Genomic DNA, 6,000 nt, shown 5'->3' with positions numbered 1-6,000 from the left:
CAGCATCTAAAGAGTCTCCAAAAAAAGAAAAGTCCAGGACCTGATGGATTCTCAGCTCAATTCTATCAGACATTTAAAGAACTAATGTCAACCCTCCTTAAACTGTTCCACAAAATAGAAAGGGAAGGAATACTGCCTAACTCATTCTATGAAGCCAGCATTACACTCATCCCACAACCAGACAAAGATACCTACAAAAGGAGAACTATAGGCCAATCTCCTTAGTGAACACTGATGCAAAAATCCTCCATAAAATAATGGCAAGCCAAATCCAACAACATATCAGAAACATCATTCACCACAACCAAGTCAGCTTCATCCCAGAGATGCAGAGGTGGTTCAACATATGCAAATCCATAAATGTAATATGGCACATTAGTGGAAGCAAAGACAAAAACCACATGATCATCCCAATAGATGCACAAAAAGTCTCTGATAAGATTCAACACCTCTTCATGATAAATGCTCTAAGAAAACTATAAATAGGAGGAATATATATATATAAGGCTATATATGACAAGCCTATAGCCAACATCAACTTAATGGAGAAAAATTGAAACCATTTTCCCTAAAATCAAGAATGAGGCAAGGGTGCCCACTCTCCCCACTCCTATTTAACATTGTCCTGGAATTCTTAGCCAGAGCAATAAGGCAAGAAGAAGAAATAAATGGAATACAAATAGGCAAAGAAACTGTCAAAATATCCTTATTTGCAGACATCATGATACAATACCTCAAAGACCCAAAAAACTCTACCCAGAAACTCCTAGACACCATAAACAGCTTCAGCAATGTGGCAGGATGCAAAATCAACTTACAAAAATCATTAGCTTTTCTATACACCAACAATGAGCAAATTGAGAAAGAATATATGAAACAATTCCATTTAAAATAGCCTCAAAAAAAAATCAAATACCTAGGAGTAAACTTAAAAGAGGATGTGAATGACTTCTACAAGGAGAACTACAAACCCCTGAAGAAAGAGAGCAAGGAAGACTACAGAAAGTTCAAAGATCTTCTGCGCTCATGGATTGGTAGAATCACCATAGTATAAAGTCGCTATACTACTAAAAGCAATTGACATGTTTAACACAATTTCCATCAAAATCCCAATGACATTCATCACAGACATTGAAATATCTACCCTGAAGTTCATTTGGAAACACAACAGACTGTGAATAGCCAAGGAAATACACAGCAAAAAGAGAGGGCTAGAGGTATCACAATTCCCAACTTCAAACTAACTATATTACAAAGCAATAGCAATAAAAACAGCATGGTACTGGCACAAAACAGACATGAATACCAGTGGAACAGAATAGAGGACCCAGATATGAATCCACACAGCTATACCCACCTTATTTTTGATAAAGGTACCAAAAACATACAATGGAAAATAGCTTCTTCAACAAATGATGCTAGGACAAGTGGTTATCTGCCTGCAAAAAACTGACACTAGATACATGTCCATCACCCTATACTAGTATCAACTGAAAATGGGTCAAGGACCTTAAAATCAGACATGAAACTCTGAAGCTAATACAGAAAAGAGTAGGGAATACTTTGGAAGCACGAGGTACAGACAAGGACTACCTCAATAGAACCCCAGCAGTTCAGACACTAAGAAAAAGGATGGACAAATGGGAAAAATGAAATTAAAAAGCTTCTGCACAACAAAAGAAATGGTCTCTAAACTGAAGAGACCACCTACAGACTGGAAGAAAATATTTGCTGGCTATACATCAGACGAAGGACTGATAACCAGAATATATAGGGAGCTCAAAAAACTAATCACCCCCAAAATCAATGAACCAATAAAGAAATGGGCAACTGAACTAAACATAACTTTTTCAAAGGAAGAAATCCAAATAGCCAAAAAACACATGAAAAAATGCTCACCATCTCTGGCTATAAAAGAAATGCAAATCAAAACCACACTAAGATTCCACCTCATCCCTGTTAGAATAGCTGTCATCAAAAACACCACCACCAATAATAAATGATGTGGGGAAAAAGGAATCCTCATACACTGCTGGTAGGAATGTAAGATAGTACAACCACTCTCAAAAACAATACAGAGGCTACTTAAAAAACTAAACATAGATCTGCCATATGATCCAGCAGTACCACTCCTGGGGATAAACCCAAAGGAATGCAACACAGGTTATTGCATAGGCACCTGCACACCCATGTTTATTGCAGCACTATTCACAATGGCCAAGTTATGGAAACAGCCAAGATGCCCCACCACTGAAGAATGGATTAAGAAAATGTGCTATTTATACACAATGGAATTTTATGCAGCCATGAAGAAGAACAAAATTTTGTCATTCACAAGTAAATGGATGGACTGGAGAACATCATCCTAAGCAAAGTTAGCCAGGCTCAGAAGGCCAAAAATCATATGTTCTCCCTCAAATGCAGATTATAGACCTAAAACAAATGCAGTAATATTATTGGACATGGGTCACACGCTAAGGGGAGAACACACACAGGAGGGATAGGGAATCGTAGGAAACCTAAAACTTGAAAGTGTTTAATGTGCCCACTGTAGTGGACCTAATATAGAAACCTTAGACTGACAGAGGCTAGTATGGGAAGGTGATGGGGAAGTAGTGAAGAGGTCTGGGAGAGATGAATCACTTTGGGTTGCAATACACATATGCATGGAAGCAATGCTAGGAATCTCTCTGGATTTCTATTGTTACCTCAAGCTAGCAAAAATGCTATGTCTTTCTTATTATTGCTTCTCTTCAACAAAATTGGAGAAGGCAGAACAGGTTCTGCCTGGAAGCGAGGGGGGGTGGGCTAGAGAGGGAGGGGGCGAGGGGGCAGGGGGAGAGATGGCCCAAACAATGTATGCACAAATGAATAAATTAAAAAATAAACTTTTAAAAATTAGATAAACAGATCAAACCTAATACGCATCTCAAGTACTTAGAAAATCAAGAACAAACAAAACCAGTCTAAGGAAAAGAAAGAATAAAGATCAAGGCAGAAATAAATGAAATAAAATCTTTAAAAAAAACTTACAAAATTAATAAAATAAAGGATTTTTTAAAAAACAAAAATCACAAATTTGTGCTAGACTAACAAGAACAGAGAAGAATAATAATAACAAAAATGAAAAAGGACGTCTTAAAACTGGTACCACAGAACACCAAAGGATCATTAAGAATTATTTTGAAAATAATTCAAAATAATCAAAATAATAGCAAATTGGAAAATCTAGAGAAATGGATAAATTTCCAAGCATTTGTGCCTTAACAAAACTTAATAAAGAGGTCATTTAAACACCAGAATAAATAAGCAACAAATAATAAAACTAAATCAGTAATAAAGTCTCCCCCAAAAAAGAGACGCACATGATTGCATAACATTATTACTGAATTTTTTAATCTTTTAAAGAAAAACTGACATTAATTGCTTCTCAAACTAGTCTACAGAATTGAAAAGGAGGGAAACTTTCCAAACTCTTCCTTTGAGATAATCATTATCCTATTACCATAAATTGAGAAGACAAACAATGACACTATAAACCAATATCCCTGGTGAACATAGATACAAAATCCTCAACAAAATACTAGCAAATCAAATGCAACAGCACATCAAAAATATCATACACTACAATCAAGTGAGTTTCATTCTGGTGATGCAATGATGGTTCAACACATGCAACTTAATAAGTGTAGTACATCACATAAACAAAATGAAGGACAAAAATCATCCAATCATCTCAATAGATGAAGAAAAAGCTTTTGATTAAATTTAACATCCTTCATGATAAAATCCCTGAGCAAATTAGATATAGAAAGATCATACCTCAACAAAGTAAAAGGTATATATAACAAACCCATAGCCAACATCACAGTGAATGAGGAAAAAGCTGAAAACGTTTCCTTTAAGATCAAGAACATAACAAAGTTCACCCTCACCACTATCATTCAATATCATTCTAGAAGTTGTAGCAAGAAAAATCTCTCCAGAGAATCAAGAAAAAGACACACAAATAGGAAAAGAGGAAGTCAATTTTTTTTTCCTGTTTACAGATGATAAGATTCTACACATAGAAAAACCTAAAGACTCCACCAAGACTAAAAAAACCAGTATAATCACAGGATACAAAATCAAGCACAAAAATCAGTATCTTTTCCATACATCAATAAGAAATTTGCTGAGGAAAAAAAATCAAGAAAGTAATTCTATTCACAATAACCAAAAAAATTTATACCTAGCAATAAATTTAACTTAGGAAGTAAAAGACCACCACAATATAAATTATTAAAAACTGATTAAAGAAATTGAAGACACTAAAAGATGAAAAGACTTTCCACATTCACAGATTGGAAGATTAATGTTGCTAAAATGTCTACACTACTCAAAGCATTTTATAGATTCAATTCAATCCCCATGAAAATATCAATGACATTCCTCACAGAACTAGAAACAATATGACAAAACTTTAGGTAACAACACAAGACTCTGATAGCCAAAGAAATCTTTAAGCAAAAAAATTCAAAGCTGGAACAAACAGAATAACTGATTTCAAGTCATTGTACAGAGCCTATAAAGCCAAAGGAACTAAAAGATGATGGAGTTGACATAAAATTGACATGCAGATCAATGGAGCAGGATAGAGAATCCAGAAATAAACTCATGCAACTATAACCTCTTGATTTTCGAAAAGATACCAAAGACATACATTGGAGAAAAAAGACAGCCTCTTTGACAAATGGTGCTGGGAAAACTGGATATCTACAAGCAGAAGTTTTATTCAGTCCTCTACACCTATGACACTATCCAATAACTAACTCAATGTAAAACCTGTGACTCTGAAATTTCCATAGGAAAACAGAGGAGTATTTCAAGATATTGGTATAGGCAATGATTTCTGGATAGAATCTCCAAAACAAAGGAAATAAAAACAAAATTAGACATATGGAGTTATATCAAACTAAAAATCTTCTATATAGCAAAGGAAGCAACAATAGAGCAAAGAGACAATCTTCAGAACAGTAGAAAATATTGCCAGCTATTAATTTGTTAGAGGTTTAATATCTAGAATATATAAAGAACTCAAAAAACTTATCAAAAAGTAGCACAATTTAAAAAATGGCAGATTAAGTAGACATTTTGTGAAAGAATAAATACAAATGACCAATAAATATATTTTTGGAAGTATATTCAGTATAATGAACATAATTAATGACCAGAGAAATACAAATCAATATTATAATAAGATTTCCTCTCACCCCAGGTAGAAGAGCTAATACCAAGCAAAATTGCTAGTGAACTTAAAGAGAAAAAAGAATCCTTATACACTTTCAGTGGGGATGTAAATTAATAGTCACTATGGAAAACAGTATGGAGGTGCCTCAAAAACCTAAAAATGGAACTACCATAAGACTCAGATATGTCACTACTGGATATATATATACAAAGGAAATGAAATAAGCATACAAAAGAGATACATGCATGCCCAATCTTATTGTAACACTACTCAGAACAGCTAAGATATGGGATCAGCCTATCAATGGATATATAAAACATGATACAAACACACACAAAATGGAACAATAAAGAAAAATGAAATCCTGTAATTTGCAACAAAATGGATGAAATGGAAGTCATCCTATTAAGTGAAACAAACAAGACACAGAATTGTATGTATCGCATGTTCTCTGTCATATTTGGATCCAGTGTTTTATTTCCATACATGAAAGCAGTTTGCATCGTTCATATCCATTCGTGTTCCATCTAACTCACTCCTCTCTTCCCCACTGACACCTTTGCCAATCCCTAGTGTTCACTGTCCTCCTTTTGGCTGGCTTCTTTTTTAATTTCCAAATATGGAATTAATGTGGATAATAAATATGTGCTAATAAAGAAATTATATTAATAAAAAGAGTACTGGTGATCAACTAGAATTTCTGAAAGTACTCTTTCTTCTTCTTCCTTATACTTGAATTTTATATGTTGGAGAGATCAGAGGACTCATAT

Source organism: Castor canadensis, chromosome 4 (genome assembly GCF_047511655.1).
Source record: "Castor canadensis chromosome 4, mCasCan1.hap1v2, whole genome shotgun sequence".
NCBI lineage: Eukaryota > Metazoa > Chordata > Mammalia > Rodentia > Castoridae > Castor > Castor canadensis.
This window is presented reverse-complemented; position numbering follows the sequence as displayed.